The 21,558-nt window shown below is 42.9% G+C and overlaps 1 protein-coding gene across 2 annotated transcripts in view; it reads right to left on the bottom strand.

Moving 5' to 3' along the window:
• CREB5 (cAMP responsive element binding protein 5) overlaps nucleotides 1-21,558 on the bottom strand; it is a 467,421-nt gene that overhangs the window by 420,993 nt on the left and 24,870 nt on the right. Inside the window, exon 1 of one of the 2 annotated variants that reach the window (XM_004377490.2) lies at nucleotides 20,616-20,821. The exons of the other annotated variant lie outside the window; for it this stretch is intronic. The gene's annotated coding sequence lies outside the window, so the exon portion shown is untranslated. Of the gene's footprint in view, nucleotides 1-20,615; nucleotides 20,822-21,558 lie in introns of those variants that run through there. 2 annotated transcript variants of the gene reach the window in all.

Genomic DNA, 21,558 nt, shown 5'->3' with positions numbered 1-21,558 from the left:
GCTTCAGAGGGAATATTTTTTTTTTTCTCTCCAGATGAGGATGTAAACTGTTGCTATTGCTTAGGAAAATTAAGTCAGCAGCCTGCCGAAGAATAACCTAAATCCCATGTATGATTTCCTTCTTGCAGATTACACAGCATTCTCTTCCCCAATACCAGTGACAGCATAGAGAAACTGGTCTCCTCTGTGACCCGACCTCGCTGAGACGGAGGAGGTTAAAAGTTCGCCAGGTCAGTAACACTTCTTACATAGTAAGAAAATAAATACAGTTATTGGTCCATTTCCATTGTAACTGGGGAGTAAGATGCACAAGGTTCCCCGCTGGTGTTGGACACAAGCACACGCTGGCCAATTGCCCACATCATCTTGGCCAGAACTATGACAGCTGCCTCTTCACAGTCTCTTTCCTGCGTTTTTACCTCTCCAATCCCCACTTCGCACTGTGCCCAGAGCAATCTTCCTAAACACTGGTTTGACACGTTGCACCCCCTCCTCAATGCATACCTGAAGCATCAAAGCCCCAAAGCATAGTCTACTTTTCCTCAGTAGGACAGTCAGGGCCCTCTGCTGTCCAGCCCTGACTTTTATCCCTCGCCAGTCTCCAAGCAGCAGAGACCCGTCTTGATCCTGAATCTCTTGCCACTACCTAAGCCTACCACACACTTCCCATCTCTGCTTTTTCTCATGCTGGTCAGCAGTCCCTTTCTCTCTTTGGTTTTTATTAAAGGCTTCTTCTACCTTGGTTGGTTCAAATGCCACCATAAGAAACATTGTCTGAACTCCTTCCCTGTTCTACTCCCAAATCACTGGCTTGCCTGTCTCTCCACTAGGTAGTAGGCTCTTGTTCATCTCACCAGATCTGTGTTTAGCCCAGAGCTTTCCACACAGTGTTGTTATTGTTCTCGTTAGCTGTTACTGAGGTAGTCCCCAGCTCATGGTGACCCCATGAACAACGGAACGAAAAGCTGCCTGGTCCTGCTCCATCCCTATGATCCGTTGCAGATCAGACCATTGTGATCCACAGGGTTTTCATTGGCTGATCTTTGGAAGTAGATTACTAGGTTTTTCTTCCTAGTCTGTCTTAGTCTGAAAGTTCCGCTGAAATCTGTTCAGCATCATAGCAACATGCAAGCTTCCACAGACAGATGGGTGGTGGCTATGCATGAGGTGCATGGGTTGGGAATCAAACCCAGGTTTCCCTCACGGAAGGTAAAAATTCTACCACTGAATCACCAGTACTTCCTTCCACATAGTTTTTGTTGTTGTTTTGTGCCATCGAGTCAATTCCAACTCATGGCAACCCTATAGGACAGACTAGAACTGCCTCGTAGGGCTTCCCAGGCTGAAATCTTCATGGGAGCTGACTGCTAGGTTTTTCTCTTGTGAAGCCACTGGATAGGTTTGAACTGCCCACCTTTCTTTTAGCAGCTGAGCACTTAACCACTGTGCCACCAGGGCTCCTTTTCCACATAGTAGGCATTTCAAGATGTGTCTTGGGAATCGACACCCGCTTACTACAAGGTGAACAATTTTGATGTCTCAAGAGCACCTGATATAGCTGACGACTTGAAGTAGGTTTTATGTACGACTTTACCCCCTCCCTTTTTTCAAATGCTGTGTTAAAAGCTCCGTTCATTATTTGATTAAAAGAACTGCAGATGGCAGAAGTACTGTCTTAATGCATGTTAGGGGGATGCTCAGATCCGGCTCTGCACAATTACAGGGAAAGCCCCATTCAAGGATTAGGGCAGGAGTGTGTTGAGGCCACTCTAACTAAGGCCACCACTTCAGTATCCATGAGAGAAAAGGCTGTGGGAGCGAGTACCAACGTACTCTGCCCTCCATGGCCCACCAGCCCCATGTAAAAGCACATTCCATTACAACAGGCCAGGTCCTCCAAGTGAAGAAGTTACTGTTGAGGGGCATATCAGCTGTTTTCAAGGGAAGCAGTTATCGTTGAGGGGCGTATCAACTCTTGCATTTGCATACTGCCATTTCAGTTCTCTAGAATGGAATTTTATGTGTTTAATAGCATTAAAAATAATAAAGTTGCGGTCAGGTCAATCCCGATTTATGGTGATGCCACGTGTGTCAGAGTAGAACTGTGAGCCACAGGATTTTTCTCCAGCTGCTGATTTTTCAGAAGTATATCACCAGGTCTTTCTTCCAAGGCACCTCTTGGTGGAAATGAATCATTGAACTGCCAACATTTTGGTTAGCAGACAAGTGCATTAACTGTGCCGCCCAGGGATGCCCCGTCATAGCCACTCCAGTGGGATCTGGGTGGAGCCCTGGGATAAGGACAGGCCTTAGCTAGGACAGGCCCTGGGAAGGCAGGATAGTACCTGCATTCGCTGACAAACGAGCACCATAGAAACCAGATGGGGGTGGAGCCACGAAGTAGACCTCCCCTGGTGTGAGCTGGCCGTTAGGTTCAGGCATAGGTGTACTGTCCCCAGGTGCTGTGAGGCGGCAGTGGGGGCAATGCAGCCAACATGGGTGAGGAGGAAAACTGGGAAAGAGAAGTCCTAGGAGAACACACTGAGGAATACTGGTAAGATGCCGGCCAGCAGGGACTCAGATGCAAGCTCCACTGTCCTCACCAGTGCCTCTAGAGCCACATTCAGGCGAGCATGATGCCCAGTAAGCAGCAGCTAGGTCACTTTAACTGGAGTCCTGGTGGCGCAGTGGTTAAGAGTGCTGCTACTAACCAAAAGGTCAGCAGTTCAAATCCACCAGCCACTCCTTGGAAACCCTATGGGGCAGTTCTACTCTGTCCTCCAGGGTCACTATGAGTCGGAATTGACTCGACAGCAATGGGAATGGGTTTTATCACAGCTTTGGTCAGGGAGGGCGAGTTGGACTGGAACACACAAGAAGAGAGATTATGAGGGTGGGGTTGATGAAATAACCCAAGAAGGAAATTCTACAGGAATAAGAATTAGAGAAGAGTCTCTTTCAGATAGCAACTAGCCTGGATCATGTCCTATATCCAGCCAATGAGAGGTTTATAAAACCTCTCTCCACCCAAACGAGGCAGCATTTTAACTTAGAGATTTTCTTTCGTTTTCCTCCAACGGCACTGGAGCAAACTTGTACCTGTACAATTTTCACAGGTGATGGCATTGTAAGTGGCAATAGAAACAGGTAGACGGCCCATGGCAGGGCAGGCATTGTCCTGAAGGCATTTTGAAAATCACTGGGGTGCTTCATTTTGTTTTTTACCATGATAACGAGGCACTATGGGCACTTAGTGGATGGGGGTCAGGGCTCTACTTGTCCTATAATAGACAAGACACTCTTGTTCAGCAGATAATTGCCCTGCCCCACACACCCAACTCTCAAATGTTATTCATGTAGAAGAAAAATACTTTTTAAATTATATGAGAAACTAACTCAGTTTTATGTGTATGCACTAAACACATTTTTTGCACGATTTTAATATTTGCTGAAATTTTCAGAAAGGCAACCTGGAAATTAGAAGAAAACAGAGGTTGTCTTTGCTTTAGTTTGGAACTTTACCGAGAATTATTCTCTATTTGAGGAAATCAGCTCACTAGGGGCAGTGTGGCCCCTGGTATATGAGTTGCCAACACAAGGCACCCAGGTCAGGCTGCATGTGTGCATGGGGTGATCCTACAGCAAGGTGCAAGGGCTTGGCCCTTCATTAAGTCTTTCAGTGTAGCAGTGCCTAGTATTCGCATACTGATACTGCTGGCTTCTCCATTAGTCACCTTCCTTGACCCATTCTCTGCCCGTCTCTGTCCTGCTCTCTGCACCAGGAAGTGGAGCTCAAAGAACCACATCCCCCAGGCTCCCTGCCCTCCGGCTTCCAGCATCCAACCAGTGAAAAGCAGCAGCAGGAGATCAGAGCACGAGGGGAGAGAGAGACTGGGGTAGTCATTCCTTGCTCCCCTCCCTCCTGCTTCCCTAAGATTCGGGTGTTGCTGTCTCCCCACTTCCAGCTCCAGCTCTCATGGGGCTGTGGCAACACCATTCCCTCCCACTGCTCCTGCAGGCCTAGGGGTGGTAGTCTCCAGCTCTCTCTATCCCTGGGCCCCTCACTACCCTCGGTTGGATCCTTTAACCTTGCTCTCCCCTTCATTCGAGTCTTTTTAGTTAAACTCTTCTTACTGTGCTGTTTCCCGTGAGGACCCTGACTTATATAAATATATATTATTTTATTAAAACTAAACACATTGCCATCGAGTTGATTCCAACTCAGAGCAACCCTATAGGGCAGAGTAGAACTGCCCCCGTAGGGTTTCCAAGGCTGTAATCTTTATGGAAGCAAACTGCCACATCACTGGTGGGTTCAAACCTCCAACCTTTCATTTAGCAGCCAAGGCTTTAACCACTGTGCCACCAGGGCTCCATTTATTAAAATTACACTTCTTTTATTTCTTTATTATGTTATATGTAGGACTTTTTTTTTCATATATAATCACATGTCTAGGGTAGGACTGTATCTACAGAAGTCACTGCAAGATTGCAACAGGGTATTATAAATACTTGTCATCAAGAGGGATCATTTGGATCTGCTGAGGCTAGGGAGGATGAAGACGGAGGATGGTGAAATGACTTTAAGTAACTACAGGCAAACAGCTAAGAGTCTCTGTATGAGGCTAACATCTGTGATACAAAGAAATCACCAGCCCAGTGACTCACAAAGGGATCACGGAAGATGCAGGAAAACAGAGGATCAAGGCAGGGACCTATGTCCCTTGCCTCTTCTCTGTGCCCTGGCAAAAAGGAGTTGGAAGCTAACACTAGAAGCATGCAGCAGTGATGCCTACATACAGTTGCAATTGCTGTAAATATATATGTATATGCTGTAAACATGTTATTTGTTTAGGAACTCTACAGAGCTTATTTAAGAATGTAAGCTCAGTGCTCCTCAAGAAACCCTTCAGCTACTTCAAAGTAAGGCAGCAGAACTGTATAAGCACAAACCATATTTGCAGGCAAGTTCCCAGGACCCAGGATGGAAAGACCAGGTTAGCAACACCATCTAGAGAGTGGTACCCAAATAGGGATGCTCCTGTAGGATGTCATACTTCTGTGCACACACAACCAGGATCTCCCTTGTCCCACCTCCACTGCGTATCCACAGTATGCACAGGCATGGGAGCATATGCACACGTTGCATGTGCACACACACACACACACACACACACCATGCAACCTCTAGGTAGATTCAGATCCCACTGTTATGCTACAGCCTCACAACCAGCTTCGCTCAAGACTAATTTTCCAGCAAACACACATTTTGGCAGAATGACATCCCAGGAAAGTGGCTGAAATCCAGATCAATCATAAAAGACCAGAACAGCCTGGGCTCTATTTGTTTATGTCCAAACCACAGAGAAACTTACAGAAAATGTAACACAGCTGGCATAACTCTAGGTCTGAGGGATGTTTGATGCCACCCACAATACAGAATAGCTACTTTCCAATAAATATATTCGGACAAATGCACAAATTAAAGGAGAGTTCCCCCAGGAGGGGGGTTACCAAGCAGGGACCCTTCTGATCCTCTTCTGACTTCTGCACCTCACTCCCACTCCATACACACACACGTCATGGACCACTACAAAGTTTTCCAGATCACGGCCAGCGCTAGGGTACTTGTAAAGCACATCAGAAAACTCAATGGCCCTTTTTGCCCAAATCGCCTTGACTAGAGACACAAAGAAAGAGCTTGGTTCTTTCTTACAGACCTGGGGCTGCAAACAGTGGACACTCTCCACACATCAGGAGTTCCTCCATCCCACTGTATAATGCCTTAGGGATGTGCAGCTACTTCATGATTATTGTGAAGCACCCCAGAAAGAAAACGACTATCTCTAAAAAATAGAACAATTGACAGAGATAAGATCCTGGCAACCCGAAAGAAGTATTAATTGCAGAGAATATATGTTATAAAGCATTTTTGACATTTTGCCAAGACTTGAGACAAATAATAGAGATCTAGTTTTCCTTTCCTGTTGCCCCATGTTTCTCTTCTCCCATTCAAGATCCACAGACAATCAGCGAGAAGGTGGCGTGAAGCTAAGAAGAGGCGGAGCATCTGGCCAGTGGGTTTCAGCTCCCGTGGCATTCCATTATCTGAAGAAAATTATGGTTTCACACCAACCATTTGAGTTGCTAAAATACCCTTTTCTAAATCTATGCTGGGCATTTCCTAAGTGCGTATTTTCTTCAGCATGAGCAATTGCAAGTTTGGTAAATTATCTATTTCAGTATTTCACATAGCATACAAATCAAGTATCAGAATGGCAGTTTAGAACAGCAGGTATCACACTGTCGAACTGGGATAATTTTTGAGATTTTCCAGGCTCTTCCTCAAGTAGTTGTTTCTAGCGATGTATTATATAAAGCCTTCAGATACCCACTAATTGATGTAAAACCCAGCTAGGCGTATTATAAATACCCCTGGGCTTTTTATCATCTTGGTCCAATAGAAAGCATCAGAATCATTATTATCAGTCGCAACAGGATCCATCAAACAAACAGCATCTATTATACTGACTTTCTCCGTGGTGAAGAAAAGACTAAAAATAAATAAATAAAGATGAACAAAATTAGACTCATCGGCCACATCAATTGATTCTTCAAAATGACAGCTTCCTTTACTATTGTGGGGCATGTATGATTTCATCCAAGGGGTCCAAAAGAAGGCCAAAGATTCCGTCTGATCACTGACTGAGTTCACCTCAAACAATGGATCCTTTGATTCTGACAGCTCCTGAATCTAAGAAAATTCAGCAGTGTTTGACACTATTTCACTGTGAAGTGACAGATGAGAGCGAGACAGGAGAAACAGGTAGGAAAAAATTAGAGGAGAGATTGGCAGGGACCTTCCTAGGAGAAACTGACAGTATCAACCTCAGTCAACCAATTTTAAGTAATTGATGGAGTATTAAAAAGCTAATCTATTTGACCCTGACAATAGGAATATTCCTCTTTGACAAGTCCTTAAATTATATCACTAGGCCCCCTAGAAAAGAATCCTCAAGTCCTTAAATTATGTCATTAGGCCCCCTAGAAAAGAATCCTAATACATTAATTGACCAAGCAGCGATCTGTTTCCATAAAGATTATAGCCAAGAAAACTCTGCGGAGCAGCTCTACTCTGTAAAATATGGGGCCACCACGAGTAAGAATCAACTCAGCACCAACAGGTTTGGTTTTCATTTAACAAAATATAATTGCATAAACTGCATATATAAATTCTACTTATTGGTTTTCAACTTTTAGAGTTAACCAAAAACACAGAAGACAGAGTTGCAGCTGCATGACAGAATGGAAAGGTAAACCATCTGAAAAATGTAACAGTAAATACGGAGCTGACAAAAGGTGGGATGTGGATGAGAGCAGAGCAAGAAGGGTCCTAAGAGGGTTCATAGCTTCATCTTACAAAGCAATGCAATTGCAAGTTGATGACATACAAAGTGGCGGTGGAAGTGTATAACGTAAAGGCAGAGATGACCAATAGAAGGAGTAAAAGTACTCATGGAACACTGAGAAAAGGCAGGGCAGTAAAGAAAAAGCAGGGCAAGTGAGTCAAATTCTCATCTTTCAAAGCAGAGAGTTAATAAAATCAAAACCCACTGCCAACGAGTCAATTTCGACTCATAGCAACCCTACAGGACAGAGTAGAACTGCCCCATAAGGTTACCAAGGAGCAGCTGGTGGATTCCAACTGCCAACATTTTGGTTAGCAGCTAAGCTCTTAACCACAGCACCGCCAGGGCTCCAGAGAGCTAACAGATGTTGTAGGAAGATTTAAAAAAATAAGGAAACATAGATATAAGCATATTATTTAGAGTTTTGGAATAACCAGAAAAAATAGCACCAGTGAAAAGAGATTACCTCTAGTGAGTGGCCAGACAGACTGATCATTTTTAACTCAGGTTCTTTTGAGTATTATTTACTTTGCCTCGATTTGCACGTATTACAAGGAAAAAGAGAAAGGAGAAGGTGAAGGAGGAAATGGAAGAAGGGATGGGGAGGGAAAAAAGGAGGAGAAGAGCAGGAAAATAGCATTTTAAAAAAAAGTTAAGGGGGTTGGGATTAATTAAGAATTGGTTAAGAAGCCACAGTTCCATTTCTACCTCAGTCAAGGCTAGATGTGTGTTATGGATTGAATTGTGTGCTCCCAAAAGATATGTTGAAGCCCTAACTCCTGTACCTGTGAATGTGACATTGTCTGGAAATAGGTTCTTTCTCTGAAGGTGTTATCAGTTAAGTAAGCCAGGTCATACCAGAGTAGGATGGATCCTAATCCCTTCTGAGGGTGTCTTACAAAAGAGGAGAGCAGAATCAGAGGAGACAGGGTCACATGGGAAGACATCATGTGAAGGTACATCTACAAGCCAAGGAACATTAACAGATGCCTGGGGCTACCAGAAGTTAGAAGAGACAAGGAAGAATATTCCCTAGAGCAGACAGAAAGTGCATGGCCCTATCAATGCTCTGAATTTGGACTTCTAGCCTCCAGAACTGTGAGACAATAAATTTCTGTTGTTTAAATCCACCTGCTTTGTGGTATTTTGTTACAGCAGCACTAGGGAGCTAAGACAGTGTGTTAATGGAGAATACCAGAACACCAAAGGAGTCACAAGCCTGCATCCTACCAAGGCTCCACTCCTAGCAGTGTAACTGGAAGAAGTCACTTAACCCCTCTGAGCCTCAGTTTCCATGTTTATAAAATAAAGATGTCAGACTAACACCTGCTGATCCGAGGGCCCATGTTCCTGGGTATCATGAATTGAATTGTGCCCTCAAAAAATATGTGTTGTAAATCTTCACCCCTATACCTATAGATAAAGCCCTGGTGGGGCAGTGGTTAATGTTACAGCTGCTAACCAAAAAAGGTCAACAGTTCAAATCCACCAGCCACTCCTTGGAAACCTTATGGTGCAGTTCTACTCTATCCTATAGGTTACTATGAGTCGGGATAGACTCAACAGCAACGGTTTTGTTTGTTTCTTTGTTTATACCTATGGATGTAATCCCATTTGGGAATAGGACTTTCTTTGCTATTAATGACACCATGTCAGTGTAGGGTGTGTCTTAAACCAATCACTTTGATATATAAAAGGAGCAGATTAGGCACAGAAGAAAGGAAGCATAGATGGGGGAAGACAGATGCCACGCCACATGAAGATCGCCAAGGAACCAAGGGACGGAAGCGGAAAAGAGACAAAGACCTTCCCCCAGAAGCCACAGAGAGAGAAGGCCGGTGTCCTGAATTCAGACTTGTGTGAGAAAATAAATTTCCATTCATTAATGCCACCCACTTGTGGTATTTCTGTTACAGCAGCACTAAGAAACTAAGACACTGGGTTTGCACCGAAATCTTGAAACTCCCTCCTTTATCAATTCCCCCTGCTCTGGCTGAATCAACCCCTCCAGAGATTAAAAGATTCAGGGCTCACATGTCCTGGAAGTCACAGCTGGTAATCAGCCAAGCCACACAAAGAATTTAGAAGGTTAAAGACCCACTTCAATATCTGGAAAAAAAAAAAAAAAATCCTCCAGAGAACACGTTGAAGAAGGTGGTAAAATCCAACAGCCAAACCCACTAGCTCCATATCATTAACACTGAAGGTTCCTGGGCCCAGAAGGGACGTGCAGAGCCTGGAGAACCCAGGGCTCGAGGGCCATGGATCTTGTCAGAGCTAAACAAACTCTGAGGTATTCAACTCTAAACTAAGCAGGTCTGAGAAAAAGTTGGAAGCAATAAAAATGAAACCACACATATGCAAAAAAAAAAAAAAAATTCCCGCTCAGTGAAGTGATTTCTTGTTGCTTCTTATCTCTTTCTTTAGTAGATTCCAATCTTTATAAATATCTGCTGCAAGTCAAAGGAAGAAGCCAATGAGGAAAAAAGGGAAATCCTGTGGTTTACCCAAAGTCAGCTAGGAATGTGATACTGTTGTATAACCAGAAGCCACCTTTTTGGAAATGCCAGGTAAAAAGACACTTGAGTCATCATTCTCTTTGTGTTGCTCTCTCAGTTGTGCCCTCCTCTCCCACATACAAACACCACCCTCCCCTCCCCCAGCAGGACCATGTGTAGGGTCTCTATCTCTGCGAGGCGCAGAGTTACCGTTGTATGGCACTAACTTTTTGCCACCACAAGCATGGCTAAGGACCAGTTGCTTCAGTTGAGGTTGGGCTCAACTGAAGCAAATGGCTGATTAAGGCGACTAACACCCTGAGATACTGAGTTAGCTGATCCAAATTGATCCCTTTGTAGGTTTGAAGCAACCAAAAAAAACAAATATGCATGAAAAGAGCCATTAAACTATCTGGAAAACCTTATCTTCCTTTCTTAGGATCAGTCCCAAAGGAACATATCACCATGACCTCTCAGATGTAAAGGAAAAGAATGTCAAAGAAAGATTATGGAAAATGGAACTATCGTTTGTTGAGTACTGTGTACCATATTTCAAAAAAAAAAAAATGTGCCAGGCATGTAAATACGGTAATAATTGCTAACATTTATGGAGGGGCTTCTTATTTAGTTCTCACAAGACCCTATGAGGTTGGTTATGTCGTGATCTCCACTTTCCAGGCAAGAGGTTAATAACCTGGCCAAGGTTACAGAAATAGCAAGGGACAGGGTTGCCCTGGCCAGGCAGAAATAAGAAATGGCCCAGCCTTTGAGGAGATCATGGTTCAGTAGAGCTGTTCCTTAAGTACACACTCTCTGGCACATGATAGGCACTCAATAAATGACTTGGTTTAACACCAATAGCATCTTATGAAGTGAGTGTCTTAGTTTCCTCATGCTGCTGTAACACAAACGCTACAAGTGGATAGTTTTAAAGAACAGAAATTTATTTTTTTCACAATTTAGGAGACTAGAAATCTGAATTCAGGGCACCAGCTATAGAGGAAGGCTCTCTCTCTGTAGGCTCTGGGGGAAGACCCTTGTCTCAGCTTCTGTGGCCCTGGTGTTCCTCGGTTCTTTGTTGATCTTCAAGTGGCATCTATCTTCCAAAGTTTGTGCTCCAGTGTCTCTGTGTCTGTTATTGTTGTGTGCTATTGAGCATCTGACCTCATGGGACAGGGTAGAACTGTCCCATATGGGTTCCTAGGCTGTACTCTTTCGGGAGCAGATCGCCAGGTCTTTTCTCTCACTGAACAGGTTTGAACTGCTGACCTTTTGGTTAGCAGCCAAGTGCTTAACCATTGGCCACCAGGGCTTTTATTATAGGTAAGGAGTTGGGTTGGGTTCAGAAATGTCACCAAGCTAATAAGAGGCAGAGCCAGGACAGAGACCCAAAACTGCCTGGTTCTTTCATGCTCTTTGCTCTCAGAGAGAGGGTGACAAAGACTTCACACCCTAGCATACGGGGAACATTTGGTTCATATTTTCACTAGTGTCATATTTTGGAAGCTGTTAGCAGCCACATCATCCTGCCAAGTCAGCCCCAAATGCTCCAGTGTGTGTACAAGCTTCCTAGAGCTGGGGGTGAGGGTGCGGGGTGGGGGGCAAAAACGAACAGACCAACCAAAAACAACAAGAAAGCTGGAGGCAGAATCATCAAAAGGAATTAAGTGGGAGGGGACAATGGGCTGGGCTGAAGGTTCCTTAGGAACCCATGTATCTGTTGGCATCTTGCGCCACTCACTCCTGGCTGCTCCAAGGACTCCTCCAGGGAAAAGGGACAGAATCAAGTAATTGTGAAAGTAACACTTCACATGTTGTTTGTTGGGTTTTGTATTGCCTTGTTTGTTTCTGTTTTCTCTATGCTTTCTTCAGGATATTCAAGGCCTGAGGCAATCATTCCCTCACCCTATCAAGTATATTCAGGAGAATATTGGTTTCAGGGGCTTATTTTCGAGAGTCCCTGGGTGGTGCAAACAGTTAAGAGCTTGGCTGCTAACCGAAAGGTTGGAGGTTCAGAAGAAAGGCTGCTGATATACTTCCAAAAAATCAGCCACTGAGAACCCTATGGAGTACAGTCCTACTCTTACACACATGGCGTCGCCATGAGTGGGAACTGACTCCACATCAGCTAGTTTGGTACCCACTTTCATTCTTCAGATAAAACCCTGCTCCAAAGACAGTCTTATTTTCTTCCTCAACTTGACTTCATTGTTAAGGTGCACAAAGTAATTTCTTCTTTTTGCAGCCTGGTCTAGAACTGGATAGCCAGAGTCTATCTGAAAAAGAACATCTTATGTAAGATAAATGGCTTTGGAATTGTCTAGAATCAGCTGCTCTGGAAGAGGCTTGGCGGCATCACAGAGAGTTTGTGTATCGACTTTATTTCTTGTTTAACATTAAGATCCAACAATGATAGCCCCTGAAGGAGGATTCAAGTCTCCACTCTGCTGTGGTCTTTGGGTGGTTGTGTTCTCCCTAAAATTCCTTCCTTCAAATTCTTCATTAATTAGGTTTTCTTTGGCATCAGTGGGACTTGAAATGAGCTCAGGAAACAGGGCCAATAGCTTCAGGTACTGAGAAGGGCAAGCCAGCGCGAGAGAATTTCTCGCCATGTCATGCTAATCTACAAACGCACTGCCAGGGCTAAATAAGCATCAAATCAGACTTCTTCCCTTCATTTTTTTTTTTTTTTTTTTAAGCTACAGCTTCTCCTCTGATGGAGAGATAATAGTCCAGGAATCTTTCCCCTGAGGTCACTTGGTTGAAAGGGGCGTTGGTGGACCAGCTGAGTTTCATTTTGTTTCCTCATCATGGATCAAAGTTAGCTGTTCTAGCTACCAGTCTTCTTTATTATTCCATGCCCACCTTCACTATTTTCCCAGGAAAATTGGCAAACTAGCTCCCTCAGGTGGGTCTGTGTTGAGAGAGAGGAGAGAATTTACAGCCTTGGAGGCCTTTCTGTGGAGTCAAGGAGACCTCTTTTTTGGGAAAAGGTGCTTCTATTTCTATTGTTGCTTTTTCTTCTCCACAGATTCCAACCTCATAGTTCACATTTTCTGACTGACTGACTCAGGCATATGGCAAGGGGAATCCCACAAGCTAGCGTGGACACTACCAAAATGTTCATAAAGCCATTTAATGATACCATTGTACAAATACAAAATAATGCTGATTAGTTGGTGGAGGGACAATAGGAAGAAAGACCCTTATGAATTTGTATAGTCCGAGTTATTCCCAATTTACAAAACTAAATTTTCCATAACAAAATTATTCACATTTAACCTGTCTTTCAAATCGCTTGGCACCACTGACTTCCACATCCTGCTAAATATGACCTCCAAACACCATTCTGACTTCTACCAGGGTCTTCCAACCTCATGCCCACATCTCAGGCACGCTTACTGCATTTGGGTATAGAGAGCCAGGTCAAGCTGCAGAGGTGACAGCTTGAAGCAGGAGAAGCACTTGTCCCCAAGTGTCATTTTCAACTTAAGTGAGTTAGTGGTTTACATAATTGGTCATTAGATGGAGAGGCAAGATGAGATAATGGCTGAGGGGGTGAGAGGGTGAGGAGGCCAGTGGATAAAGAACAAGTTAGTGGCTTAGGATCTTAGGAGCTAACAAACTTTCACGAAAGGTTCGGCATAAATAATTATTTTATTCAAAGAATAGCATCATGAAAACAGAAGTGACGCTATTTGTAGTGCTATTTGTGTTTTCCAAAGCTCTTTCATACTAGCTCTTCTAATCCCCACAATAGACAGGACAAATGTTGTTAGCCCAACTTTACAGACGGGAAAACTAAAGCTAAGGTTGACTGGTGAATGGCTTTCCCAAGATCGAAGATCTAATAAATGACAGGCATTTTATTTTTGAGTTTCTTTCCACCTGGACAGCCACCAGGGATTATCAAAAGGTAAAGATCTCCCTGTGCTTTTGAGTAACACAGCTAACACTTTACCAGGGGCTGGAGAATGCATTTGGCCCCGCTTAGCAGCCCTGTGGGTTTAGAGCTTTCGACCAAATGCAAACTTTTGGTGTGTGTGCATTCAGTTTTTGCCAAGAGTAGAGGACTTTCCATTTTTATAAAGGAGGGGGAAAGCACATTGAAAGGTACTTAAATCAAGCTCTAAAGTCTTCTTGGACATCAAATAACTCTTAGAAAACAACATTTTGATGAGTTAAGTATAAATGAATCAAAAACATATGGACTAAATTTCCCTTGAAATACACAAGGGTCTAAGGGTACAGGGAGGGGGATGCACTGATAAAATACGTTTGGGATTTTATTGAAACCAAAACATTTACAAAGCCCTTCACATTCAGATTCACTCGACCTCAGTGTTCTCTTCTCTGTTGGCTACAGCCAGACTCCTCGGGCCTCCCCACGAATATGCTGCCAAATGTGACCTCTCTTGCTGAAAAGTCACCAGACTCCAAGCCACTTGACAGCAAGGCCCGGATCCTGTCTCCTGTGCCGTTGATGAGGCGCCTTCAGCCCAAATGGTGTTGTCTAATCCCAATTCCAGTGCATTTTGAAGAAACAGCCTTGATCAATGGCTCTGTCTCCTCTTCCACCCCCAACCCCTGTTATCCTAAAGGCCTAATAACCAATTTCTGCCTAAACGGTTTTATAAATGGTTATTCAATTAAACTTCCTTAAAGCTAGTAAACCATTGGGTTACTTTCCAGGGTTGTAAAATTAGCTAAAGATGAATTGCAAAGCCAGGGCAGGGGTTGGCATAGAAGAACAGGACTACACTATATCATGCAATTGTGGGCACCGCTGCAGCGGCTCCCAGCGAGCTGGCAATAAGCATGTGATATTAGCAAAAGCCCTTAATTTAAGGAAGCAAAATCAACCAACTAGTAATTAACAAATTATTCTTAAACAGGCTTCTCTTAAAAATTAAGTTGAACTACCATTTTTCTATAACTCGTCATGAAAAATGCTGACTGGTACTTAAAGTAAACACAACTTAAGCAGATGGTGAGCTTTCACGGAGTACCAAACCTATACTTAAATAAATCAATGTTGTCGGACTGGAGTGCTACATGGATACTCAGCAGAATTCACGGGACATCTTTGCACTATCTGAAAATGATTTACTGTCCCGCAGAGCCGCCAACTGAGAGCTCTACGTTTTCCTGATGGAATGCTCTGCACCCCTGAGACAGGGCAAGTCTACTGAAGGGGAGCATTTTTCATTGGACATCCCATAGAAGAAGTGCAAAGAAGAAAAGCTAATCCTGGCCCATCCAAATACAGGGCAAGGTGTTTCCATGTGTGTTCTTTCACTTGTTCATTCTTTCATTCGTTCAAGAAATATCTACTAAGTGATTACCAGGTGGTAGGTATTTTGCTAGGCCCTGGGCATATGAAACTGAGTGATACTCTAAATTACCCACAAATCACACAGGCAGGACCCAGAAAGAGAGAAATTATAATGCCACTTGCTAAATTCTATTACTGTACAAGGAATTCACTCTGGGAATCTCAAGAACTGAAGAGCTAACTCCATTTGAGGGATTTGGGAAAGGCTTCACCATTGGACCACCACCCATCTGTCAGTTTGTCGTACTGTGGTGACTTGTATGTTGCTATGATGCTGGAAGCTCTGCCACCAGTATTTCAAATATCAGCAGAGTCACCAATGATGGACAGGTTTCAATGGAGCTTCTAGACTAAGACAGACTAGGAAGAAAGGCCTAGCGAAGTATTTGCAAAATTTAGCCACTGAAAACTCTGTGGATCACAAGAGAACATTGTCCATCTTTATTACTTTGGACACATCAGGAGAGATCAATTGCTAGAGGAAGATGTCACGTTTGGTGAAGCAGACGGCCAGTGAGGGTGAGGAAGACCCTCAGCATGACGGACTGACTGGCACAGCAGCCACAGTGGTGAATTCAAACACACTGACGATGGTGAGGCTGACGCAGTACCAGTCAATGTTTAATGTTTCATTCTGTTTGCTCTAAGGTCGCCGTGAGTCAGAGTGGACTCAATGGCAGCTATCTGTCATCTATTACCTTTGGAAGTGTCACCTTAAGGAACAGGCAGTGTGTCATGGAGGTTATAAGTATAGGTCCTGAAGTGATAGGCTGCACAGTTTCAAATCCTGTTACCAACATTGATTGGCTATGTGACCTCGGGAAATTGACTTAACCTCCCTGGGCCAGGTTCCTCCACTGCAAAAATGTGACTAATAATGGAAACTACTTCACTGCAAGGATTAAATGAGTCCCTGGTACATAATAAGTGTTATTATCTTAGCTGCATATTACAGGATCGTATCCAACAAAGATTGGGAATAGAGGATAGTCCGGTTAGCAGAATTAGCAGAATAGTGTGTGTAAAGGCAGGGTTTATGAAAGGTCTGGTAGTTTCAAGAAAAATGAAAAATTCAGTGTAACACATACATAAAGTACATGTGGAAAGAATCAGGTGTAGGTTGGGGTCATATTGTGAAGGACCTTTTACTCCAGGCCAAGGAAGTTGAGTTTTATCCTCCGGGGCAGTTGAGATCTAGCAGAGGTGTGATACAGTCAGCTCTGGTTTTTCAGAAGATCATTCAGCTTGCAGGGTGGGGTGTGGAGGCAAAGCATTAACATGAGGATCTGTTTCTTTTTATCACAAGTAGATCTGCTTGTGGTCAAGGATGCCAGAGTAGACAGTGCTATTTTTATTTACTTACCAAGTAAAACTGAGGGGCACACCCAAAGTGCAGCTATTCCCACATTCTTACCCTGCTCCCCAACTTTCGTGGGTATCTATATTCGCCTCTTCCCCTTGCCCCACAAAATGTTGGACCTGGATTTCAAAACTCACTGTTGGGAACACATTTGTAACTGGTCGGTTTTATTCATTTGAATGGTGTTCACAAATCACAGACTGTTAGAAGTAGAAGGGAATTTATGGCAATCACTAAATCCAGTTGCTCCCCACTTGGGGTCTCTAGATTTCTAGGCAATCTGTAAAAGTAATAACAGAGGTCAGTTCTACTTTTAATCTTTCCAAAAACTCAACATGCATGTAAACAGTCATTCACAAAAAGCTTCACAAGCCAAGTAAAATGTCAACTTTCCGTACTTTTGGCTGGAATTATTTTTACTTCAGTATGGTAACATCAGTCGTCTCATGCTTATCATAATTTCTGACTGGCAGTTATGAACACCTTTAATTTAAAAAGAAAATGAATGAATTAATCCCTAACAAGTTGACAAAAATCTTTCAAATGCAAAGGTAAGGAAAAACAAACCAGACTTGTAGCAACCCCACGTGTGTCAGAGTAGAGCTATACTCCACAGGGTTTTCAATGGTTAATTTTTCAGAAGTGGGTCACCAGGCCTTTCTTCCAAGGCACCTGTTGGTGGATTCAAACTGCCAACTTTTCGGTTAGTAGCCAAGTACTTAGCCATTTGCTCCCACCTGGGACTCCTAAGGAAAAACAAGGGGCCCTTTATGGTGTAAAGTTGGGGATCCTGATCTGTAGCCCATCCTCATCAGCCCTCTCTCCCCGATGCCCCGTGATATTTACTCACTAATGTAGTCTGCCAGCTCATCTCCCGCCCACCCCCTGTCCATTTCTAGAGTGTGCAACACACTGCTCCATGTGAACGTCTATTCAAAGTGCAGATAAAATCAGCATGCTTGGGGCTATCTAACTGTTAAAGGAAGCCCTGAATTTCAGCTCTCAAGAAATGAATGAGTTAAACAGTATCTAATCTTGGATGAAATTCGATTACATAACAGTAAAGTGTCTCTAGATAGTAAGGGCTTTAGGCAGGATTCTTGTTCTTTGTCTCTCACACACTCTATCCAGTGAACACTTAAGGCACAGCATAAATGATGCATCACAATGCATCCCAACCACAAGTAGGAACAAAAGCCTTTTGGGATAACTGGATAATATCATGCCGGGGTGGGGGGAAGGGGAATGAATGACCAGTGTTTTGTAAATTCATCCTGAGCCTGAAAGTTATTAGATTTTAATCTCACTCATGTTTCTATTCTTTTTTCTCCTCCAAATAGATTTAGGACTATAATTCCAAAAAATCATACAAAGAATGCTGAAAAATGTTAATCACTTTGAGCGACTGCATTTAAAAAGTAGGAGGATATGACATTGCTTATAGTTAACGAGATCATATCTTTCTATACTATTGTTAAAAATATGGAGTCCCTGGGTGTTGCAAACGGTTAAGGTGCTCAAATGCTAACTCAGAGGTTGGAGGGTCCAGTCCAGACAGAGGCACCTCAGAAGAAAGTCCTGGCAATCTACTTCCAAAAAAATCTGCCATGGAAAACCCTAGGAAGCACAGTTCTACTCTGGCACACATGCGATTGCCATGAGTTGGGGCCAACTCGACAGCAACTGGTTTATTGATAACATGGCTACTAATAACAGCAGTTACAATTCCATTTAGTTAGAGTACAGCGCCAACTATGCCGTAAGTTTCCTATTGTTAAATTGAACGCACTGTGCTTTTACCGTACTTCTTAAGATCACCGGTCTCTAAAACTAAGTTTTAGTAGACACTCAGTAAAACATTTGGTGACAGGTTGAACTGACAAGTATCTTGTATTGGTAGAAGGTGATGGAAGGAAGATCTACGGAACCAAGATTTCAGTGGTTTGCCCTACAGGTAGCTTCATCTAAAGACAGTGGAAGGGTGGGCTCTCTTGACAAGCCGTATACTGTCTACAGTAAAGTGACTAAGAGTACAGAAAAGGATGCACCCAGCACAAAGAGCAGATGCTGGCTCTGCCACAAAATAGCTACGTGATTTTTGGTAAAATCTTCAGCCTCTTTGAACTCCAGTTTCATCATTAGAATAGAGAAAACAAGACATACTAAATAAAATAATGTAAAGAAAGCTTTAATACAGTGCCTGGTAAATTAATTGATTAATCTATTTTGTCTGCCAAGGAACCCTGGTAGCGCAATGGGTAAGCGCTCAGTTGCTAGCAGAAAGTTTGGCGGTTCGAACCCACCAGCGGCTCTGCGGGAGAAAAGACCTGACGATCTGCTCCCATAAAGATTACAGCCTTGAAAACCCTATGGGACAATTCTACTCTGTCCTATAGGGTCACTGTAAGTTGGAATTAACAGCACACAACAACAACATTTTCTCTCATACAGGGCCAGTAGTATGAACTATTTAGCCAAACCCCTTACAAGGGCTTATCTATGTCACTGTAGGTTGAGAGTCCTTTCTGCTCATCAGACAAATGAGACCCTGTGAATAAGAGCTGAGTTCTCTGCGGGATACTACCCTGTTGAATCACGGTCATAAGGTCAAAATGGAATCATGCCTGGACTGCACCAAACTAAAGACATTATAATGCTTATTTCCTTTCTACTGCTAGGAAAGGACAGTTAAGAACAGTTCATCATTTACCTCTAGTACAACCACTGAGTTACCACCAGGGCATAGTCAGCAATTCCATTTTGGGAGCTTTATACAGCACCATAAATACACCCTGTTCCCCCAAATCCCATCATCTTGGTAACCCACCCTTAAATCTCACCATCAAATGCTGTGAAAGATCAGGTTACTCCCATTTATCAAATAACGCATTCAAGCAGACTCTCAGAATATCTGAGTCTTTACTTTGGGACTTAGTTGCAAATATGAAAATGAGAAAATTCAACATTTGAGTATTTCTTAGGAAAAAAATTGCAGTGAAAACTCCACTTGGTTGGGAAAAATGATAATCGCATCTAAGCACAGGCAAATAACTGGCCCTCATAAGTCTCAGAATCTTTGTACCTGGCATATTTAAGAATAGTGCAATTCAAGTCTGCAAAGGCACTAAGTGGTTTCAAACTTTACTACCTCCTTCCCCAGAAATCCATCTTCTTCAAGTTTTCTTGCCAACCCAGTCAAAGGAATAACGTGTAGACGAGTAATAAACTGGCCCCATTCTATGCACACTTACAAACACTAAAAGAGAAGAGAGAGGAAAAAAAAAAAAAGCACCCTCTGCTGTTTTCTAGCAAACACTCAGGGAAGCTAAACACAAACCAACAGATTATTTTATAGTGAAGACTGTGATCTCAGATATGTTTCAGAAACATCAGAAAACATGGGTGACAAAAGGCCATATGAACAAATAGACACAAGGAGCACAGGCTACATAATAAGACCTCGACAGCTTGAGCAGCAAGGGCAAGAGGCATTGATTTTTACTGGAGAGGGCATATCGGGTTACAGGAATGCACACATTTAATTTTTATGAGACTGAAGGCTCACAAAAACAAAAAAATCCCACTTTGTGACACAGTAATGAAGCCAATGAAGGGCAACTTTAAAATATAACAAAGGAAAAAAGGCTTCATTATGTTATGAAAAGGTCTTTGAAAATAAACCATGATGCCACAAGCCACCTCGACATGTCATGTGATACTTTCAGCCTCCTGGTCACAGAGATGCTGGAACCCAGTCACACCCTCAACATCCTCTTTTTTATATAAATACATATAGATGGCATTACTCACCTCTTTTTTGGTTTCTATAAAGAATATTTTTCATTTTCTAGGTAAATGCAATCTTCCAGCTCTCAGCCCCAACCCAAGAAGAGCGAATGAGCAACAGCAGAAATGTGGCTTCATACCAGAGCATCTTCTTCCAGCCAAATGTAATTTACAGCTGAATGTTTGGTTCATCTGTCACACAAGAATTATACGGCCCTACCACTTACCCTGAAAATAAATACACCCTCCTCGTTCAGGTAAATGGGATCATTTCAGAAATAAATTGACTCCGCCAGTAAAAGTTGCCTTTTGCAAAGGAAATAAAGGTTTGAAAATTTTCTCCTGATGAAGATGATGTAGCTGATACTAAAATTTAAGAAGCTAGTTATATGGTCCTGGTCATATTAAAGCCAGCCCAGAAGAAGCCAGAGGCCACTGGAGCCAGAAACATCTGATAATAACTCTGCTAAATCAACTCAAAGCTCTTATCGGTATGCAAAATCTCCCAGGCAAAAACGGAGGGGCAAAGGTCAAAACGCACATCTCCACTGACAACCATACATCTGGAAATAAAACAACCTTGCAAAAATAACACTGAATTTTTACTAGCCCACACAAAACACAACAGTCTTGTAAATTAGTGAAAGTATCATTTTGCCATTTATAGATGAGGAAACTGAGGCAGTATGCATTTACCAAGTGTCCAGGGCCTCATGGCTATTTATACGTTAAGTCAGGGTAAAAACGCCAGGTGGCCTAGGAGATAATTCCAGCATTCACTCAACTCCTCTGCTTTTAGAAGAAACGCAACACATGATCCCCACTCTTAAGTGCTTATGATCTAATTAGAAAAATAAGATGTTCACACACTTAATTGAACACCCACTCCACTCAAGAAAAATCACCAAAGGTAAATATGCACTCTACTTGTTCTTTCCAATTGAGAGCCACATTAATTCTATGAATGTACAGACATTGACAAAAAAGGTTCTTAATAGGTTAACCAATACTTTAAAATTCAAAACTGTACAATAAAATCCAGGGCCACTGTTCAGAACTTGTCATTTGTTAAACTGTTTATACTCATATGACTATCCTGCTGAATATCTAGGTAAACTGTAAGTGTCTTAGGGATATTTCCCAGTAAACCCCAGATTATATGGCCCACAT

The sequence above is a fragment of the Trichechus manatus genome, unplaced genomic scaffold (genome assembly GCF_000243295.1).
Source record: "Trichechus manatus latirostris isolate Lorelei unplaced genomic scaffold, TriManLat1.0 scaffold00050, whole genome shotgun sequence".
NCBI classification, from domain to species: domain Eukaryota; kingdom Metazoa; phylum Chordata; class Mammalia; order Sirenia; family Trichechidae; genus Trichechus; species Trichechus manatus.
Note: the sequence above shows the minus strand (reverse complement) of the source record. Positions and strands in the feature narration are given on the sequence as shown.